The sequence below is a fragment of the Nycticebus coucang genome, chromosome 3, assembly GCF_027406575.1.
Source record: "Nycticebus coucang isolate mNycCou1 chromosome 3, mNycCou1.pri, whole genome shotgun sequence".
In the NCBI taxonomy this organism is placed as follows: domain Eukaryota; kingdom Metazoa; phylum Chordata; class Mammalia; order Primates; family Lorisidae; genus Nycticebus; species Nycticebus coucang.
This window is the reverse complement of record NC_069782.1, coordinates 84,996,825-85,019,905: the sequence shown is the minus strand read 5'-3', so window position 1 is coordinate 85,019,905 and position 23,081 is coordinate 84,996,825. Positions and strand designations below refer to the sequence as shown.

At 36.9% G+C, this 23,081-nt stretch overlaps 1 protein-coding gene and 1 non-coding gene across 10 annotated transcripts in view; both read left to right on the top strand.

The window, feature by feature from the left end:
- Nucleotides 1-23,081, top strand: part of NRG3 (neuregulin 3) — a 1,182,620-nt gene that overhangs the window by 682,716 nt on the left and 476,823 nt on the right. The window lies entirely within an intron of this gene.
- LOC128582744 (U6 spliceosomal RNA) lies at nt 1,538-1,644 on the top strand. Its single transcript, XR_008379190.1, has one exon. It is a non-coding gene; the product is annotated as a U6 spliceosomal RNA (small nuclear RNA).

The window sequence follows — 23,081 nt, the reverse complement described above, 5'->3', positions numbered from 1 at the left end:
CACTTAGCCGAGGTCCTAGACAAACCTAGAATTACCTCAAATTTCCCCATACCAGAAGAAATTAAATACCCAGGGTCATCCTCGTTGCTCTTCTTTATGTTTAAAAGACTGAGCAGTAGCCAAGGTTCAGGGCCATTCCCAGGAGTCATCCTTCCCTTCACAGGCCTCTGGTTGCCCAAACTGTGGAGGGGAGTCATGTCGCCCCTTGTTTGGGGCTGACTTCTCTTTAACAAGGTCATCCCTTGTGTTTTTAGGGACATAAAAACACTAATGAACAGTAATAACTCTCAACCCACCTAAAACATTTGAACCCCCCCTTAAAACATCTAATACACACTTCTAAAAACACCATAATACACTTACAACATTAAACATATAAACAATTCTTACCCACATTCAAACAAAGAATATTTACTATTAAGGAGAGGAAGAGAACTAGATGAGGTCTACAGAGATAACTAGACAAAATTTGGGACGGTGGAAGAGAAGAGAAGATAGAAAAAGCTGGGAGAGCACGAGTTTTTGAAGGCCCTCCCCAGTCCTGGGGTCAGAACCATTGCTGGGGACCCTGAGTCCTCTAGGTGCTACCTCCTTACTCAGCTCTTGACCAGGGTAAAGAAATAAACAGAGAATGGGTTCAACATTCTTTCAACACACCTTTTGCCTCCTTCCTGAAGCCAAGGGGGATGAGAAAGTTTGCTCCTCAACAGCCTCTTGCCCGTGACCTGCAGGTCAGCATCTACACTATGCTCAGTTACATGCTGGGGGGAATTGAATTTATTAATCTTCAGTAGGATAGCTACAAAGAAAAATAGGATAGAGGTAAGCCATCCCATTACTTACCACAGATGTCTTCTTTCCATCCCCGTACGGGCCACCAAATATGTTACCAGAATTTTATCTTCTCTCCTGGCTGGCTTGCCAAATATGATACTAGAATTTCAGGTTCTTGGTCTTGGCGATTGAAGAATAAATCGACAGACCACAGGATCAGTGGTAAGTCAGGATTTATTTCCAGAAACCAAAAGTTGCAACTACAAAATCCAAACCTCCTGGCAGAGAGAACCCAGGAGGGGAACAAGGTCTCCTCTTCGAGGTCTGACCTTGGGCTCTCTGCTCAGGGGTTTATATAGTGGCAGGGGGATTGTTCTGCTAGGGTGTGAATCTTGTCAGTTACAGCCAGCTGTCCAATGAACTCTCAGGCCTTGGAAACTGACAGGAAATCCACCAGTCAGAAGTGCATGTGGAGGAGACAGCAAGGGCCATCCATGAAACTGACCAGTCAGAAGTCCATGTGGAGGAGACAGCAAGGCTTAAGCATCTCCCCTGCAGGTGTCCGGCCCTTCCAGCAACCTGGTTCCTCCATCTGCAGGAGCATCAATACCTCCATGGCTAAGGCAGCAGGTCGTGGTGCTACCTTGTCCTGCATCAACGTGTCACTGGCTAGACCATAGTTATACGGTCGTATATAACTGTGTTTTTCAGCCTTCTCATAATGGTACCTAGGCTTCCTGTGTGTGCAAAAAGACAAAAACTGGTGCTCGCTTTGGCGGCACATATACTAAAACTGAAATGACACAGAGAAGATTAGCATGGCCCCTGTGCAAGGATGACACGTAAAAATAAATAAATAAATACATAAATGAATTTAAAAAAAAGACAAAAACTGACAGTTTGATAAATCTAGAGATGCCAGGATGCAGGTACATGCCTGTTTTTGTATAATAAGCCAGTAAAAATAAACAAGAATTTAGCACACGACGTCCAAAAATCATTATCATTTTTTAAAACACTAATGAATAAGAAACAATTGTACATTCTTCATTGAAACTTTGCCATGGTCAAAATGAGGACACTCACTACACATTTTAATCTTTTTCATGTATTTAAAAGAGGAAAAAATGGGGTGTATATATAAATATATGAAAAAATTAAATGTAAGATTAAAAGATTAAATATAAAAGGTATATATATGTTTGCTTAATAGTATAACACCATTGACCTATTTTCCTCTCTGGGTTTAACTTGTAATTCTTAACTTAAATGATAGGTATTCTTATAAATTCAAATAAAATGTGATTGAATTAGTTAAGACTCTAATTTATTTCATATAAATCTCATTATCTGGGTGATTTTATTATGTGTAATCATCCATGTGATATGGCTATTCATACCTCCGATAGTCAATCTGTTTTCCGAGGGTTTTTCCCAAGTTATTTTTTTCTGTACCCTGGAAAATTATTTATATGTTTTTTTACCAATATTTTTGACTGAACATTCATTCAATATTTTGTTTATTTGTAAGTGACAAATAATTACATATAATATGGGGTACAATGTGATGTTTTAACATATGTGGAATAATTAAATCAAGCTGATTAGGCTTCACCTCACCTAGTAAGAACTTTTTAAAATCTAGTCTTTTTGTAATTTTGAAATACACAGTCCATTATTAACTAGAGTTACCATGCTGTGCAATAGATTACTAAACTAAAATTCTATTTTCTACCTTATCACTTTGATTTTTGACAATTGCAGTATTTTAAACATATTTCAGTTTAGTTACTGAAGTATAATTGATTTGAATATCAAACTGATATTTTTTAAAGATGGATTATACGACATGGTAATGCTTCTAAACTTGTTTTTTTACAAATGTTCAGTGATATTAAATAAATTAGAATGTGCAAGTCTTATTTTTGGAGAAGTAGTTGTTATTTTATTTCCTTTACTTAGGTACATAGCTAACAAAAAGTTCAGATAATGAATAAAAGCTTACTAATCCATTTACCATGTGTATACATTGCTTGGATAAACAACTGATTGATGATATCTCATCCTTTCAATCAGAAGTTTATCTGTAGGAAAGAAAAAGTATTTGTGAGTGCTTGAGCTAAGGCTGTGAAGAGATATTACTTTGCATAATTGTATTGTCTATTGATTCATTTTCCATGTTTCTTTGGCTAGAGCGTCTTCTGAATTGATTAACACTTCCAATTTATAGTCTATTTGAATTCAAATTTTGCTCCAGGAATGCTGCCTTGATTGGACATTCTGATGCATCATTTCCCATGGGCAATGTAAGCAAAAGAAAAAGAAAGCTTAGAAGGTTATGGAACTGGGGGTTTGCACCTTACCCTGATTGCTGTACAATGTCTTAGCTCCCGGTTTACGCTTTGTGATGTGTGGTCCAGATAAATCTTATGAGGGGAACCTCTCAGGTTTAACATTTCTTAGCGTAACACTGCTCTGAATTTCACCCACACTGAGATGGAAGGAAATTTTTAGCCTCTTAAGTCTGCTAGCTTGTCACTCTTAAGCTTCAAGATGGATCTAGACACAGAGTGCCTATTTTCCACAATAGGATCCTGTTGTGCTGAGTGTCAGAGCACATCCCAGCACCTTGTCACCATTACTGCTGAAGGAAAAAGCATGGTAGTGGTTTCATTGTTGTGAGATAAGGTTCTCTGAGTGCTCTCACTATCCTCGTAGCTCAGCAGGAGTGCCCTCTGTAATAGAGAGAATGCAAGAGGAAAGCCGTATTCCAATTGGTGCATTCTTTCTTTTAATCTTGACAAGAGTATGGAGTCCCTCCTTGGTGCCAGCTTTTGTATAAGACCCTGACAGACAGAGCCCTTCTGTGCTTAGCTGGAAGGCAGTAAGATGCCAGGTCACAGTGCACACTGCAGGAAGTGAAGTTCACTAAGAGTTTGCTCTATGAATAAGAAATGGAAGGGCATTCCAGGCACAGATAGCACCAGGATGAGTGGAAACAACGTGGCAGACTGTGAGCATGTAGAAGCCATAAACTGTATGGAAGACTGGGTGTGAAGTTTGTAGGGAAATGTCAAGGAAGTAGGACATAAAACCAGGCCTTGCTACAGACTATCATTGTTTCTACTCCTGTTCATCATTGGTCTTCTACCTTGAATAAGTGGATGAGTAATATGGGTTCTCACTTGGATCTGAAGAGGCAGTAAATGACATCCTTGGGTCCCAACACCAGAATATTCAGTCTCTGAAATGAGTTAGTAGTTAATAAGAGGCATGCCGCAAGCATTTTTCTTAAGATGTTTACACGGGGGATCCAGGTTGTAATTCCTTTGTTTTGAGGGTAACAGCCTTGTCCTCCACCTTTCCAACCCCACCAACTACACACACACACACACACACACACACACACACACACACACACACACCCTGATCTTTATGGAGCTAATGCTCCTCTACCCCTGTCTCCAGGTTGTGCTTCCTGAAAGCAGGAACTGCAGACTGTCTAGTGCCATGCAGTTGCCATTTTACTTCCTTATCCAGGAAGACAGATTTTGGAAGGTGAACTACAACAGGTAGACAGGGGGTATGGACAACTATTTGTCTCCTTTTCTTTTTTTTTTTTTAAATGAGTAGTGACACTCTCAGAGGGTGATTGGAGACCTTGGAGAGCATAACTGTCCTCATTCCCAAGACACAGAGAGAGTCCTCACTCTTAGGATGATTTGGTGATGGCGTCATGACCTCTCAACCTACTACTAGGATTCATTCTAGCTTTGAAAAGTATGAAATCTATTAGGACATGAAGGGCATTCCATACACAGGGCAAAGAGGCATAACACAACAAAAACCAAAAATAAACCAAACTTCTACTGGGAAGTAGTATGATGTAGATTTTAAAAGCATGGGTTTGTAAGCAAGACCCAGGTTAAAATTCTCCCTGCTCTGCTTCATAGTAACTGTAGAGTTAATTGAGCATTTACTTAATTAGTGACTAAGTTTCCTCTTCAATAAAATCTGGTTCTACATCATTACTTTTACTATGATAAATAAATAGAAAAATGAATGTAAAACTACCTTTTATAGTGTCCAGAACTTGAGAACTCAATAAATGTTAACTATTATTTTTATTATCATGATTTGCTTTGAAATCTCTGGAAGAGATAATGGATGAGTTCACTTTTTTGGCTTTTTTGCTCTCTTTTATGTTTCGTTTCTTAAGCTTTCAACAGATATTTGTTAGTTTTTAATTTTTAAAAAAATTAACTTTTCACAGGATGCAGTGGCTCACATCTATAATTCCAGCACTCTGGGAGACCAGAGGTGGATATCTTGAGCTCAGGAGTTTGAGAACAGCCTGAGCAAGAGCAAGACCCCATCTCTAAAAACAGGGCATTCCTATGTTGTGGCTGGCACCTGTTGTCCCAGCTACTTGGGAGGCTAAGGCAAGAGAATCACTTCAGCCCAAGAGTTTAAGGTTGCTGTGAGCTGTGACACCATGGCACGCTACTGAGGGCAATGAAGTAAGACCCTCATCTCAAAAAATAAAATGAAATAAATAAATTAGCTTGTATTCTTTTTGGAGGAAATATGTGTATAATAAATTCAATGTGAATGATGGAATAGTATGTGCATGATGTCTTAGGTATTGGAACAACCAAGAAGTTAAGGATTATCCTCTATTATTTTAAAGGTTCTGTAGGGGGAAAAAGGTGAAGTCCATAGAGTTTCAAACTCTCGCAAATTTAATTTTGTTTATAAAGGTACAAATTACCCACTTTGATGGAAAAGGAAAAAAATGCACAAGAGACATTTATTGCTAAAACGCTCTGATGAAGTTAAATCTCCAAAACAAAGACAGTGTAGAAAATAGTCATGTGGATGTTAGAGGGTTTTTTTGTCTTTATTATGATGTGGTGTTTTGAATGCAACACAAATTAAGACTAATGCATTAACTTGCCTGGTGGTAGATATTAAATCAATAAAATGAGGAACTTTCTAAAGGAAAAAGAAATAGCCATCCGAAACATAACAGGCTTTGTTAGTGGGAGATTGTTTGGGTCAATGCAAGATAATCATTTGGGATGGTGTTTTGCTTTGCTGTGGTCACAAATAAATTGCAATGTTTTAGTAGCTTCACAATAGGGGAGTTCATTTCTTGTTCGCATAGAGTTGCTGTAGGTCTGGCAGCTCTTCACGGTAAACCTCCTCTAAACAGTTCCTGAACGATTGACCCTGTTTTCCTCTGTCTCTACCATCTCAAACCATGTCCTTCATGATCACCTTTGAGGGGAGAAGACCCCCCGGTTCTTAGCTGCTCGTATTAGAAATGAGAAACACTTTTCTCTCACATTTCTGTTTCCCAGTATTTATTCTTAGGCTCCCGTCCTATCTGTGAAGAAGTCTTGAAAATGCTGTCTTCCTATGATGTAAGAAACACATAACACTTTCTTGACCACTAAAGTATATGTAAGGGTTGGATTATAAAGTAATCCTAAATCTTCCGTGTGAAATTCCAATGATTCGGGCGGCGCCTGTGGCTCAGTGAGCAGGGCACCGGCCCCATATACCGAGGGTGGCAGGTTCAAACCCAGCCCCAGCCAAAATGCAACTGTTGTGGCGGGCGCCTGAGCTACTCGGGAGGCTGAGGCAGGAGAATCGCCTAAGCCCAGGAGTTGGAGGTTGCTGTGAGCTGTGTGACGCCACGGCACTCTACAGAGGGCAATAAAGTGAAAACTCTGTCTCTACAAAAAAAAAAAAAGAAATTCCAATGATTCATTTGATTCATAACTGTGAATCTTTACCTAAAACATGTCTGCAAAAAAGGTATTTAAATTGCAGAAATAGGTACTAGTCACAGCTAAACTTTACTATCTGATGTGTATGAAAATGTGTTGTGTCTTGTAGACTTCCACACCCAGATATGTATGAGTAACAAGAGGCTTCTTGTACAAATCTCCTCTGTATGAACAGGTAGTTAGACTTGACATTTTTTTTTCTTGCTCAAAGCCAGCTCTAATAGCTCATCAAGGGAGATAATATGTTGAGACAGATATATGCAAATCAATCTTCTATGCATATTATTTCTACCTCTATAAATGATTCCACACTTTTTGCCATCTCAGGGAACTTAATTCTCCTCATCCCTTTATTAAATCATCTTATATCCTGTTGTTTTGCTTCCAAATGTCTCTCTTCAGATGTGGGTTTTTTGCTAGTCCAAATGCCTTTTTTTTTCCTTAATGAAGGACCTCATATTTTTATCTTAATTAATACATTTATTTGTGTCAGTCTCTTTCTTGCAATGCCTCTTCTTATGCAGCTACCAATATCATCCACCTAAAGATGGAGACAGCAGACTATTGTAGTTAGGCAGATACATTTTAGTGTGAGATGACCTGGAACTCTGGATTTTTCTTGACAGTGATCTTTATTTTTATCATCCATGAAACAGGAGTTAAGAAGACTGAGTAGGTGTAAAAGCAGGGTGATATATGTAAGTATTATACATGGGAATATTGTGGGATAAATTAATTAGAACAGACAGAGATTATAGCTGCATACTTACACCTTTAGTCAGACAGTGGCTGTAGCTGGATACTTGTATCTTTTTTTGTGTGTGTGTGTGTGTTTTTTTTTGGCCGAGGCTGGGTTTGAACCTACCACCTCCAGCATATGGGACTGGCGACCTATCCCTCTGAGCCACAGGGTGGTTTGGGGAGCATCCTTGAGAAGGGACTAAAGAAACAAGGTCATGGATTAGAGGACATTCCATTAGGTTTGGGTAGTGATTATCCACCATCAGTATAGAGGCAGAACTTAATAATGTTCATATGAGCTACGTGTCAGCTCAACATCAGCTTTAGTTTAGTTAACGCATTGAAAACATTGAACATATAGTACTATCAGCCTAGGTTAGGAAATTCTGCAGTAACAAATGAATGTCAGTTGTTGACAAATGGAAGTTTATTTTTCATTATACAAAATGTGCTGCAGATTCCATTGACTGTTCTCAGAAGGATGGACCTGGCTGAGGAAGAGTGTGTGGAGATTTGTCCATAGACTCTACAACACTTAGCCCTGAAGGTGATCCCTGTCACTTCTGCACGTATTTCATCGACAAAATCAAGTCAACTGGCCGTAGTCATCTTTAGGAGAGTGTGCTTTAGGAGAGTGTGCTCAGAAGAGTTGAGTGGCACATACTGGAGGGCCAGGGTAGCACAGTGTTTCTCAACCTGTGGGTCGCGGCCCTTTGCCCTTTTTTAATGACGAAAATACATTGCAGCATTAGGAAGGTTGAGAACCACTGGTAGCACTTCATTAAGTGCTCCAGTTATTCTTAAAGCGTACTCTGATTATTCCATTTCTCTGTTCAAATATTGTATTGGGTCTGCTTTTACCCCCTTATCCATACCCAAACTCCTATTGTTGACGCTGGCCATGATATAAATCCTAACTACATTTCTCTATACTACTTCACTTTACCTCTGGTCTACTAAAGCTGAATTGTTTGTTTTCTATCAAGCCATTGCTTGTCTCTTCATTGTCTCTGAAGGTAGCTTTGACTAAAATGCCTTTACTGAATCTCCCCAGGCCCTTATCTTATATAAGGCCCCTCATACATCTAGTCATCAAGTTCAAATGCCTTAAATTTCCATTCCCACTAGGATCTTTCATAGTAATAAATTCCATTAACTTTTATAATGCTATTAGATACAAAGTTGTATTGCAGTCATCTTTATACATGACTATGTATTAATACAATTATAGCCTGAAAACTCTTTGAAGACAGGTTCCATGCCTGATTTACCTTGTAGCCCCTCTTATGAGTATTTTACTCAGGACAGTTCAATAATAATACTAACAACAATAATAACAAGAATAATACCAATGTTAAATTAATGGACAAGGCAACCTGCTAGAGGAGAATTAGCATTGAACTAGGGATAAGAAATTAGGGATTTTAGCTGCAGCTCAGGTACTAGTAATATCACCTGAGCAAGTTGTTTCACCAAATGGAATCTCAGTTTTCTCATCTTAAAGTGGAGACAAGTTTAACTGCCTTTTCTCTCTGTCTTACAATATTGTCGGGAGAAGCAAGTCAGATAAGAGTGGGAGGATGGTTGGTCTTTATAACAAAATAATGGAAAAATTACCAATTCATAGTTTTTAAACACAGACTAAAAGCTATCTCTCTGTTTACTTCCCCTCTCCAGCCAGCTGTCCCCCACCCCCAATCCTTGTAGATTTCTGTCCCTTGAGAACCTAGTAGAACAAAAAGAAATGTGAATTCTCTTTACATTTCCTTGGCTCTCTTTCTTTTAGAATTTATTCCTTTAAGCTTCACGTAATTTCTGAATGTCCTGATAGATGAACATTCAGACCTAAGGATTGGAAACACCTGGAAAAATGTCTGTCTGCAACCTTGCCTGAGGGAAACAGAGACAGAACGGTTCACATTCCTAACACCTTGTGAATTCAGCTGCAGTTACCTCCCTCACCTTGAATTCAGCTACCCAGTGGCCCCTAGGCTGGGCATTCTTCCTTTCTGTCTTTGGAACACCTTAGAGTTCTCTCCTCCTTTTCTCTCTCCCCCCTTATGCCCTGCTCTGCTCTCTTCTCTCTCTCTCTCTTTCTTATCTCTCTCCCCCATCTTCTCTAATACAAAATAAACTTATATTTTTATATCCTAATCTTGGCCTAAAGAAATTCTTTTCTCATCCCACATTCAGCACCAGCTGAGCAAGGAAGCATTTCCACGCCCATCAATGAGACCATAGTATGTGAAAGCACTTTGTATAAATCATCCTCATGATCTATCAAAGCTAAACTCTGATTTGGGGGCTATAGTGGCTTAATTATTGCTTAGTATTTAATTCTGTTTACCTTCTATTTTTTTCTCAAAATGTTTTCATTTGCTTGTTTATTCTCCTTTGGGTTTCATGACATTTTATGTCCCTGGTTTTCTATCTACATCTCCTTTATCGGTTCCTTCCATTTTGTAATTTCTCAAGGCCTGGCTTTAGCCAACCTTCTTTTTATCCCTTTGGCTCTATATCCTTTTGCTAGATGAATTCATTTATATTTTCTATGTACAAATAACTCACAAATAGTTACATCCTGCCAGGATCTCTCATATGAACGACAAATCTTTAAATCCAATTTCTTACTTGGTGTCTCCACTTGGATATATTAACACATCTGAAGCACAACACTGCCAAAACCACACTCTTGGTTCTCACTTGCCCTCAGAAGCCTTCAGATTTTCCAGTGTTTATTTTTCAGCAGATGACACCACCGACACCACTGCCTACATAGTTTTAAGTGTCAAAGTCTGAGTTTTATTCTTCCTCCTTATCCACAATATCAGCAAGTACTGGCATGATCCAAACTTTTCCATGTCTTCCATGTTCCATTACTGACCCTGTAACCAATTCCCCACCATGTCTTACACTTCCCATGGAAAAACTTCTGGTTTCGTTTGTTTGTATGTTTTCATGGAAATACTTTCTAAACTGGTATTTCTTTCCGTCATCAATCTGTTCCCTATAGGGAAACTCTGAAAAGTAAATCCTTTTTTTTCTTTATTAAGTCATAACTGTATACATTAATGAGGTACAAAGCTTTTATGAGGTACAAAGTGCTGATTTGATATACAATGTGGAAGGCTTCCATCAAACTGATTAATATAACTATCTCCTAGCTTACTTAATTGCTATGGTAAGACATTCATATTCTATTCTCAGTAGTTTTGAAATGTACTATTGCATTATGCACATTAGGTGAGGTCACACCAAATACCCTTCCTCCTCCCGGCCTCCCCCTGCCCTCCCTTCTCCCTCCTGTTCCTTCCTTCTTTCTGGACTATAGTTATGTTTTACCATTCATATGAATGTGCACGTCCTCTACTAGGTATATACCCAGATGATTAAAATAATTTTTCAATGAAGACATTTGTACCAGAATGTTTATTTCAGCCCAGTTCATAATTGCCAAGTCATGGAAATAGTCCAAATGCCCATCAACCCATGAATAGGTTAATAAATTGTGGTATATGTACACCATGGAATACTATACAGCCATAAAAGATAGAGATTTCACATCTTTATGTTTACCTGGATGGAATTGGAACATATTCTTCTTAGTAAAGTATCTCAAGAATCTCAAAAGTAAATCTTAGGCTATTCCTTTAAATGGTTACCATTGTTTTTGGATAAAGATTAAGTTCCTTAATATGTCCTTAAAGACCTTGCCTGAATGCTGTGCATACCCTTCAGGCCCATCTTCTAGCAAACACTACTTGCTCTCTATAACTTTAACCTTAAACCATCATAGATATTAATTTAATTCTTACTGCTTAGATTAGTCAATCAATATATGTATGTTTTCCTCATTGGAGTTTTTAATTCCATAATGGTAGAGAGAGATGATCTCTTTTTAAGCAAAGTTATAGCTCAAATAACTAGCACTGTGCTTTGCATATATATATATATATATATCAAGTACTCAATGTATATTTTTTAAATGAATGAAGAGTTCAGTAGGTAAGCTGTTTGTCAACTGCATATTGAGATTTACTCTGCAGGGGGTACTAATAAAGACATAAAAAGAATAGATATGAATGGGCATGGTTTTACTTTCAAAGATATCAGGATCTATTGATAAATATGCCTATAAACATTTATGGTGCAGGGAAGATTTTGCACTGAGGAGGCAGTACAACACCTCCAGGAAAACAGGTTGATATATATGGCTTGATAGAAGAAGCTTCTGGTCTTGATCTGTGGTTTTCTGGAGGACACACATGTGACATTTTTTTAAACCTTTCAATACTATTCACTTGTAACCTGTTCAGAGATTTTAAGTGTCCTTCATTGTAATCTTTCTTTCTCTGTTATGGGTCTCAGCTACCGTTCTTGAAATACGTTCAAACCTTAAAAATTGTAGAATATTCAACAGATTTTCAACACTTTCAATTCCCCCTTGTCTGTGCTTTCAGATTTAGCTTTATTTCCTCTTTATGTCTTGGATTTTTGCTGTGACATGTTTTTGTCATTTGACTCAGTTTATTATCATTGTTTACACATACATATGTTGTTTTTGTACAGATCTGCTAATCCTTTTTTTTTTTTTTTTTGGCTTCTAGGTTTTAAATTCTATTAAGGAAACCCTGCCCTTAGCTCCATTATCTAATTATCAAACATTTGCTGTAAAGACATAATTCCCTTAAATTATAAAGGACTTATACTAATCCATAAGAAATATACAAATAAACCAATAGAAACCAAAGGATTAAACAGAAAAATAATACAAATGACAGTCTAAAGAAAAAAATTTTATCTCATTTGCAATTAAATAAATTAAAGCCACATGAAATGAACTGCTCAGGTAAGAATAAACACTTTATCGAGGTTGTAGAACATTGTTTATTAAAATAAATTATTATTTAGGATGAATACTAATACAAAAATTTGAAAAATTAACAGTGTCAATGTGGAAAAGTACATGTGACATTTTTAACAGTCATTCTACTGATATAAATTTAACCAACAGGTATATTTTCAAAAGCATACAAGATAATTCTGTAAGAATTTCTTTTGTACAACTCTTTGAACTATCAAGTAAAAAACTGTTGGCAGCATGCTATATATGCATTAATGAGACATGATGGGATAAATTACATTGATTCAATCAATGAACAGTATGCAGATCAAGCAGCTAAAACAGGCAACTGTGTATTTGTGTAGAAATCACGAAGAAACTTATGAAAAGTCCACGGTGAATAACTGGTGGTTACTTTATATGAATAAAAAAACATTCATGCAAAAAATATATGCATAAAACAATGACTTGAAGGATACATTATAAAAATGTATTGAGTGCTTTCGGGGAGTATTGGCTGCATTCAGGGAGGAGTGAGGTTGGAAAGTAAGGGAAGGAATAACTATCACTGTTCATTTTATAACTATCTTACTCTAAGTGTTTTTACTAAGTATATGTATTACTGTCATTTTTAAAATAAAAATTATGGCATTGAACTACTTTAATTCCTATGATTTACAAAAGAAACCTAAAGCTAAGAATGTTCAATATTCTTCCTCATTTTATGGAAGCAGATCCCACACTTGCACATATTTAATATTGTACAATTGCTCCTCTTTCATTTGAACTGTTGCCCTCAGCACTTTTTCACTTTTTCATGCCTTCTCCTTGCTTACTGAATCTATCCTCATTGGCTGCCAATTCTGCTGTGAAGAAGCTCTTGGTATTTTAGGATTCTGCTCCTAAAACTGAAGCCAGCCATTTTTGTGTGTGGTGGGGGAAATTGTACTGTCCTTCAGCATCGAAAGTTGCTTCTGGAGATGCTTAATAAAATGAACTCAAGCACAGACTCGGAATGGAATGACTATCCTCCCTTGCAGTCCACTGTGTTGTTTGTGTATTTGCAGAAATGACACAATGTATACACTTTCTTTAAATTTAGCATTCTTTCTTTCACCAATCTTGAAGTTTAAAGTATAGTATTCTAAAATTTTGAACACTGCTTTAAGAATAAGTGACTTGGCCAGGCACTGTGGCTCATGCCTATAAAGGCCGAGGCAGGTGGATTGCTAGAGTTCAGGAATTCTAGACCAGCCTGTGTAAGAGTGAAACCCTATCTCTACTAAAAATGAAAAACTGAGGCAAGAGGACCACTTGAGCCCAGGAGTCTGAGATTGCTGTGAGATATGACATCAGAGCACTCTATCAACGGCGACGAAGTGAGACTCTGTCTAAAAAAAAAGTGGCCAGATGAAAAACAGAGATAAAAATAGCTTAAATCCTACAAGATATTTTATAAGCTTTGAACTTAAAGACGTCATTTAAAAGAAAAAAAAAGTTTATTTGTGTTGTTTTCCTGCATTTTATTCAGGTTTCTTCCTTTTCTTTAAAATTTTTGATCCTCATTCCTCTTTCCCTTCAATTTTTATAGAAATTTTGGTAAAACTCATATAAAAAATGTAAATACCTGATCAGAAGAGTTGCTTAAGAAAGGTCTCAGTTGAAACCAGCACTTTACTATGAGTGCTAGCTGCTTAACAAGTCAAGGGTGTGAGGAGCTATGAATAAAGAGAGAACATTTTGCCATGAATTATTCAGTTAACCATGGGATGCTGTTATCTCCACTTCAGTGGCTTTTAATTGCACATGTAAAAATTCTGCTTATCTGGCATTCAATTTGATGCCAAGGTGCTGCCTGCCCGAGCAGGGCGGGAGGCAGGAAATGAGGATCTCATCAGACAAGCAGCTGCCATTCACAAATGCATTAAGGGCCATGGCAGAGGATGGCAGGGAAGGAAGGAAACAGACATAGAAAATGGCAAGGAAAGGACAGGCAAGAATATGGGATGTGAGATTGTCTTTTTCTTTCGCTCTTGTCACTCACCGCTGAATTTTGAGTAAAAAAGTCAAATTGTGTGTGCTCTCTAAATCAACCGTATCTCTATTCTTAGAGACCTACAGTTGATCTCTGGGACAGAGATGGCCAGCTGTTCTTCCAAGCTAGTGTCTCAGAGAATCTGGTATTTTGTAAGTCTAAGTGCAGTTTCGTTAACTCAATGTTGAGAAGCTTGTGGTTTAAATTTTTGAAAATCTATTTAAGATAGGCTTTTTTTTTTTTTAAATCAAGCTGAAACGTTTCCTAATTCCAGATTCCCAGTGGAGATATCTTTTGGCGTCTATGCTACACATTTCCCAATAACCATTTATTTACAAAATACCATTTACAATATTTTCAGAAGATTTACCTTGGCTTTGGGAGAATAGCAAGCGATTAAATTGCTTTTTGTGACAATAGGGTACATAAGGCAGAATAGCAAATAATGTGTGAAAAGTGTATAAGTGTCGAGGTGCCTGTTTATGAAGTACCGTCCAGTTAGATGTTATTCTGAAAGCAGCAAAGAGCCAGAGAAAATTTTAAGCAGGAGGGATATGATCAGATTACTGATATAGAAAAAATGGTTCTGATGACAGGATGACATTGTCCCTTTGTTATATTTCTTAATGGAGCTCCACCATTTAAAAAAAAAAACAAAAAACTTTTATATTAGCATTTCCTCTGGAGCCAAACAAAGGGACAATATAATAACTGAAACAAAAAGAGTTGGAAATCAGAAGAATTGAGCCCTCTTTTAAATGTCCTCTCATTTTTGAGATATGTAATTTTAGACAAAACTTTTCTCCTCTCCCATACCATTTCTTGGAATGCCAAGAGCCTAAAACATTTCTGAAGCATAAGTAATTTATCCTAAATGTTTATGAAATAAACGAATGGATGAGAGTTTATTTTTGTGGGCTTCTGTGCCTAAGTAAGAAGAATGGAACCAACTTCCACTCTCCTGGTGCAAAGAGACACAGACATTTCTAAGTCAAATGCACAACTAACTATATTGCCCCTTTTAAGTATGGTGGGAAAAGAGGAGCTAGGAATCAGCTTTCAGCTATCTTATTCTTCAGTGCTTTATTTTCTTCATTTTGATGAACTCTTTCTTTCCCACCTTCTCCTTTGCTGGATCGTTTTTTTTATATTCCTACGTTTCAAATGTTTTGTTTTGAAGGATCTCGTCCTGGGGCCTCTTGCCTTTTCTCCTACGAACACAGAAATAACACATAGGTATTTGTAGTTCAGATATATTTCCTGACCTCAACTAAAGATTTGACTGCTCATTGGACATCTCTATACATATTTCCCACCCACCCACCCCAAATACTTTTCTTCTCATACAATTCCATTGGCCTTTTCCTTTCTTGGTGTTTCAAAAAAAAAAAAAAAATCACGCCTGGTCCCCTGCCGCACTGACATCTGGTATAATCTCTTCAATGGGTCTGGGTTTTTCCAGAAGGCAAGCAGAACCATTCAATTAGGTTGTTTTTAGTTTCTGTCCAGTGAAAGTCCCGGAGGAAAGGAATACAACAGCAGGCTGTCACCTTGAAATATGTGAGGGTTGTACTTGGGAAATATAGAACAAAGAAAAGTTTGTAAATTAAGCTCTCAGATCTAACATAGTCCCGTTTTTCCTTTCTATTTTGAAGAACTTGTGCCAAACAACTGCCTTTTGTGTTCAGTCTACCATCTGAAGTCTTTATTTCTTTATTATAACTGAGGGAAACACTAAGCTCCTGATACATTTCCCATATTTAAATCTTCTACATTGATGCCGGGCTTGGAACATACTAAGTTTGTTAGTTAATAAATAAACAAATGTCTCTCAGCATGTTCCCAGGCCATATTTTTGCAGAAGGCGGAAGCCACTGTTCACGAATTCACTCTTCATCTACTTGCCTTTGATGTTACCTAAGTCTCCTGTCCATTCTGAATTTTCATCTCTTAAGGAAGGAGCAACTCAGATTTCCTAATTCCTTGCTTTGGTTAATAGTTTTCCAAGTATCTATTACTTTGTTTCTCCTAGTTCCCCTCTGTTGGTTGTCTTGAGTCAATAAAGACTGATAAAATGGTATATTCTTAAGTAATTTCTTCTCTGAATCAGTACAATATTACTCTTTGTATACCAAGATCACCTGTTTTATTTATTCTGGGGGAGGGGGCTAGACTTCACTGGAGTGTATTGTTTCATAGCTGTGCCCATGATTTTTATAATAGCTGACTTAGGTTACTTGAGGGCTGACACCACGTTATGCTCTCTCTAGTCTGTCTTTATCCTAGCACAGGGCCTAATAGAAGTCCTCAATGTGCATTTGAATTGAATTGAGTTAAACTAAATTTCTATTTGAAACTTATACATTGATATAAATAGGAACAAATTTCCCAGAAATCATTGTAAATTGCAAGTTAATCTAAAGTTACACAGTCATGTGGGTCCATTAGAAGAGTTTAGATAAATTCTGTAGAAGAAAATTAACATTGAGTATATCATTAATATTTAGATGTTATTTTTTTCTGAGAAGAGTAGCTTGAACATGTAAGAAGTGTCTTCATATTTAGGAGACAAAAAATCCAGTTGATTGATTACAATGTTTGAAAGTCTTTCCATGATCTTAAACTAGGTAAATACTAAAAATTGGGAAAGCTTTTCCTATAAAAGACCTTTTTTTTTTTTTTTTTTTTTTTGTGAGACAGAGTCTCACTCAGTCGCCCTGGGATTGAGTCCTGTCGCATCATAGCTCACAGCAACCTCAAACTCTTGGGCTCAAATGATTCTCTTGCCTCAGCCTCCTAAGTAGCTGGGACTACTGGCTCCCACCACAACTCCCAGCTATTTTTTTTTTTTTTTTTTTTTTTTAGAGATGGGGATCTCACACTTGCTCAGACTGGTCTTCTGAGTTGAAGCAATCCACCAACCTCAGCCTCCCAGAGTTCTAGGATTATAAGCATGAACCACTACTCCTGGTCTCAAACACCTCAAAGATTTTTCATGGATTTGGGAAATGTGGCTGTTAACTTGTTAATGGATAGAAGGGACATTGTTCTCAATAGTAAAAAATAACTATTCAATGCCTGGTATTATTAATTTTGACCTAAACTTTTGCCACATTCACCCTTTTTTCATTACTATAAAATTTATTTTCTCTCATAGTTTTGTTAAATTAGATAGTTTTGTATAAGATTTCTTTGCAAACTTATAAAAAAAAGTTACAGGAAATTGATTACAGCAAACTCTAGTGAAAGTTTCTATTTCCATGGCAACTGTAATAAGTTCTCTGTATCTTCTCATGAAGAGATAGAACCAATGCTACCACTAAAACACAAACAGAGGCAAGCAAGGAATAAAAACACAAACACACTCATTATAGCAAAAGTAATAGGATCACCATCATCCTCCATTAAAGACTTAATTCAGCAATGTAAGCAGATTTTTCAATACCTAGTGAAAAAACAAATGGAGAGGCCGGGCATGGTGGCTCATGCCTGTAACTCTAGCACTCTGGGAGGCTGAGGCAGGTGAATTGTGTGAGCTCAGGAGTTCAAGACCAGCCTGACAAAAGCAAAACCTCTGTCTCTACTAAAGAAATAGAAAATCTGAGACAAGAGGATCACTTGAGCCCAAGAGTCGGAGGTTGCTATGAGCTATGATGACACCATGGCACTCTACCCAGGACAACAGCCTGAGACTCTGTCTCAAAAAAAAAAAGAGGAGAAACGTGCAAATTCTGCAATAACAATGATTAAATTAAAAAATAAAACATGAAGGTAGTGTAAACTCTGAGAGTGGTTTTTCTGAGTACCATTGATATCGTAGCCTTGGTGTCAGCAAGTGTTTTTTGTGAAAGGCCAGACAGTGAGTAAGGAAGGCTCTGCAGGCATATGGAGATGTTGTCAATGCTTGACAATAAGTAAACAAATGGATGTGTCACAACAAAACTTCATTTAAAAAATAAGCAATGAATCCTAATTGCCCCATGATCTGCAATTTACCAATCTTATTTAAGCTGAAGGTAATATTATTTTATTTCATTTCATTTTCAGATGAACAAAAGGAGGTCCTAAGAAATGACGTAGGTCGAGGTCAGACAGAATCAGAACACAAACCCAGTTTGTTGAATTTTAAAGCCTAACTCCTAACAGCTACTCTTTTTAAATAATAAGTGTCATGCATCAGCCCTTAATCATCGGACAGCAGTCTGCTAAACTATTTTTAAATGACTTTGTTTAACTTATAAAATCCCTATGAAATAGATACAGTTAGTACTCCCTTTGTGTAAATGAGAAACCAAAACTGGGGAAATCTAAGAACATATTCCAAGGTCAATAAACAAGTGACTCTGTCTTTGTTCAAATTAACTCATTCTATTTAAGTCAGCAAGGAGAATAATGAAATCATTTTATAAATGTGACCTCAGTAATCTCACAAATATATAAAGGACCATGGGTATTTAAAGAGCTCCTGAATTCTGGTAGTTGCCCTGAGATTTGCAAAGCTTATTTCTTAATCTGAAGCTTTACTTTGATTGTAACTTGATTTCCATTCACTCTGCTTTATGAGGAGTAATTTCATGAAGAGGCAAAAAGGGTAATTGTGGTGTGCAGTTAACTAGAATTTCTAATTAAAATCATCCTAAAAAAAGAAAACAGCCAATGCCAATAGAAGAGTAATTACTAATCTGTAAATTAAAGAAACTGTATACTGCAAGATTTCTTTTTCCCCCGTGGATAGGAAAACATCCAGTTTAAATTAATGTAACATGAATAAAGGGTCTCACTTTGGATAACGGGAGAATATTCATGGCAATAGGTTGGGTTTAATTTGGCCAAATGTAATTCAGTTATGTACTGGGGATTCTGTAACTGACAGCTAATCTTTTCTCATTTCCCCTTTCCCCTTTAATTCCTCCTTTCTAAATTGTTGGCACAAGTTTGATTTTCTCAAATTAGGGCTCAGTAACCCTGCCAGGTTTTCATGACTGCAAGTACATACATGTGCTGGCATGTGACTGCCAAGGTCACTCCTGTGTGCTAATGCATACCTGTAAGTGTACGTCTGTGTCTGCATTAACGTATCATTTCTATTCAATGTTTGAGCAATAGCCATTTCCCTATTAACTTATTTCATCAGTCTAGGAAAGACTTAGGCATTTTTCTCAGGGAAAGAGGGCATATGCCAGGAGCATTTTCTTCCCTGATTCCTAGGTCTAAGCCTTAAATCTATTTTCATGGGATTTTTGACCAGTACACAGGCAGTCTTAGGTGACTAGTCTTCGAACTTCACAATTATTTTAATAATTGAAGTATCGTTCTGAAGTCTTGCATCTGTTTGCTCTGCATTTGTGACTGTGATTAAATAAAGAAATAATCATTTTGGAAAAAAAAATAACTTATTTATCCATATAGGAGTAGTCAAAATACTGGGTCAAGCTGTCTCTGAAAATAAAGCTAAGATCTTTCTTAGTATATTATTAGTACAGTCTTTCCTTACCATCTGTGGGAGATGGGGTCTAGGTCTCTCTAGGATACCAGAATCTAAGGATGTTCAAGTCTCATATAAAATGGCATAGAATTTGCATATAATCTACGCACAGCTTCTCGCATACTTTAACTCATTTCTGTATTACTTACAATGCCTAAGGCCATGCAAATACCATGTAAATAGTTTTTATACTATTTATAGTTAAATATTTTTATTGATAGTACATTTTTATTAGTTTTTATTATAATATTGTTATTTTTATTGTTTGGTTTTTGAATACTTTCCATCTGAGATTGTTTGTATCTGCTGTTTGGATCTAGCCTATGGATACAAAAGGCCAACTGTACCTTTATTTTTAAGCACACATGATATGTACCTATATATTTTAAAATATATAGACATATTACAGAGCAATTTTAGATTTATGGAAAAATTCAACAGAAAATACAAAGTTCCTACCTAATTCTCCTTATGAGTTTCTTTATTATTATCACTTGTTATAATTTATGAATCAAAATCAAAATGCTGTTATTAACCAAAGTCTATAGTTTCCATCTGGGCTCACTCTTTGTGTCGTACAGTTTCATGGGTTTTAACAAACATCAGGAGTGGATACATGACATCATATATAAATTCATTGCTCAAAGTAATACAGAATAGTTTCACTTCCTTAAAAAAAAAAAATCTCTCTTTCACTGTTCATTCCTTTGTCCTCCCTGGAAACCACTGGGTTTTTTGTTGTTGTTGTTTTGTTGGTTTTTTGGTTTTTGTTTATTTTACTGCCTCCATAATTTTGCTGTTTCTAGAATGCCACATGGCTGGAATCACACAGTATGCAGCCTTTCCAGGCTTACTTCTTTCATTGAATGATATATATTTACAGACCCTCCATGCCTTTTCATGGCTTAAAGGTTTCTTTGTAACTAATGAATATTACCCAATTGTATGCATGTACTATCATTTGCTTATTATTGTTTATTAATTTTTTAATTCCTCTGTTGAAGGACATCTTGGTTGTTTTCAACTTTTGGCAGTTATGAAAAAAGCTATTATAAACATTCCTGGGTGGGTTTTTGTGGACATAAGTTTTCAACCCATCAGTGTTATTATCTAGGAGTGTGATTGCTCTATCACCTGGTGAGAGTATGTTTAATTTTGTAAGAAACTGCCACAGTGTCTTCACAAGTGGCTGTACCACTTCCTGTCTCACTAGCAACGAATGAGAGTCCCTGATGCTTGCATGCTCACCAGCATTTGGTGTTTTCCGTGTTTTGGGCCATTCTGATAAGTGTGTAATGGTATCTCATTATTGTTTTAATTTATCATTCTTTAATGACCTATGATGTTGAGCATCTTTTCACATGCTTACTTGCCATCTGTATATCTTCTTTGGTGTGGTGTCTGTTTCAGGGGTCCTCAAACTGCAGCCCGCGGGCCACATGAGGCGATGTGATTGTATTTGTTCTCGTTTTTTTTTTTTTTTTTGTACTTCAAAATAAGATATGTGCAGTGTGCACAGGAATTTGTTCATAGCTGTTTTTTTTTTTTTTTTTTTTTTAACTATAGTCCGGCCCTCCAACGATCTGAGGGACAGTGAACTGGCCCCCTGTTTAAAAAGTTTGAGGACACCTGGTGCTCATGTTTTAATTAGCTTATTTGTTTCCTTATTGTTGAGTTCTAACAATTCCTTGTCTATTTTTGATACATGTTCTTGGTCAGATGTGTTTTAACAATATTTTCTCCCAGTCTGTGTTTTACCTTTTTGTTTTCTTGATGGTGTCTTTCACAGAGTAGAAGTTTTAAATTGTACCTGATTTAAATTTGTTAAGTACTACTTAATGTTTTCTTTCTTGGATGGTGTTTTGGTGCTTTATGTAAAAATTCATTACCTAAAGTTATAGAGATGGAAAAAGTAAAATGGTGGTTACAGAGTCGCATGGAGGAGAAAGGAATGGGGAATTATTGGTTCATGGGTACAGCATTTCAGTTTTATAAGAAGAAAAGAGTTACAGAGATAGATGGTGGTGATGTTTGCACAATAGTATAATTGCTCTTAATACTACTGAAGGGTATGCTTAAAAATGGTTAATATGGTAAATTTTATGTCATGTGTATTTAACCTCAAAAAAAGCTGAAAAGATCCTCATTTTCAAACCAAAGTTTACATAGATTTTCATCTATGTTATATTCTATAATTTTTACATGGTTCTATGTTTTACATGTAGGTCTATAATCCATTTTTTTTTTTTTTTTTTTTTGCAGTTTTTGGCCGGGTCTGGGTTTGACCCGCCACCTACGGCATATGGGGCTGGCGCCCTACCCCTTTGAGCCGCAGGTGCCACCCAGTCTATAATCCATTTTGACTCAATGTTTTGTTCTGTTTTTTTGTGAACAATGTAAGGTCTAGAAATTCAGGGGTCTTCAAACTTTTTAAACAGAATGGTCAGTTCACTGTCCCTCAGACTGTTGGAGGGCCAGACTATAGTTTAAAAAAAAAAAACTATGAACAAATGCCTATGCACACTGCACATATCTTATGTTGAAATAAAAAAACAAAAGGGGAACAAATACAATCACACCGCCTCATGGGGCCTGCGGGCTGTAGTTTGAGGACCCCTGGCATGGTTTCAATTTTTTACATATGGATCCCTAGTTGGTCCAATACGTAATTTCACTTTTTATTTGTTGCTTTATTTATTGATATTTTAGTGCCAAATTAACATTTCCATTTCTAAAATGAGATGCCCAACAAATGCCTGTTTGACTTTTTTGTTTGTTTTACCATTGCTTTACTCCTACAAATTCAGTATCCAGGTGTTAGTTTTGGTGAATTTGTCTGAGTATTCACATTTGTTGGCAAAAATTTTCCTTCCCAGTCTTAGTTCCTTGGGTCACTAGGAGAAGGATGTGTTTTTTCTTCTGAGTCTATGAAATTATTGGAGGTCATGCATAGAAAGGCCTCATCATTCGAATTTCATAGCAGAAGAAAAACGGGGAGGGAGTTGAGGAGCCAGAGCTCACATTAAGCAGCTGCAAGAGGTGATAGAATGTGCCATATGTAACGTCCTATTTACGCAGGGGGTTGGGGAATTAGTGAGCACATTGGCACAGCCACGGCCTCTCCTGCATGGCTACTGACCATTTCTGTTAAATGATATGGCTCCCTCCTGGCATTAATCTTATTAAATCTTTCTAGTTAGAGAGTTCTTGGACATCTGTTAAGTTTAAAAATTAGTTACTCCAGGGAAAATACTTGGCCAGGTTTGGAACAATTTCACTGGAGATAGTGCTGGTTTTAAAGGTAATTACTATATATGTTTGCATCTGGACAAGGATGCAAAAAGGATGGAGCAGAGAAAAACAAAGATCTGTCTATATGTGTGTGTGAGTGTTTTATACACACATAAA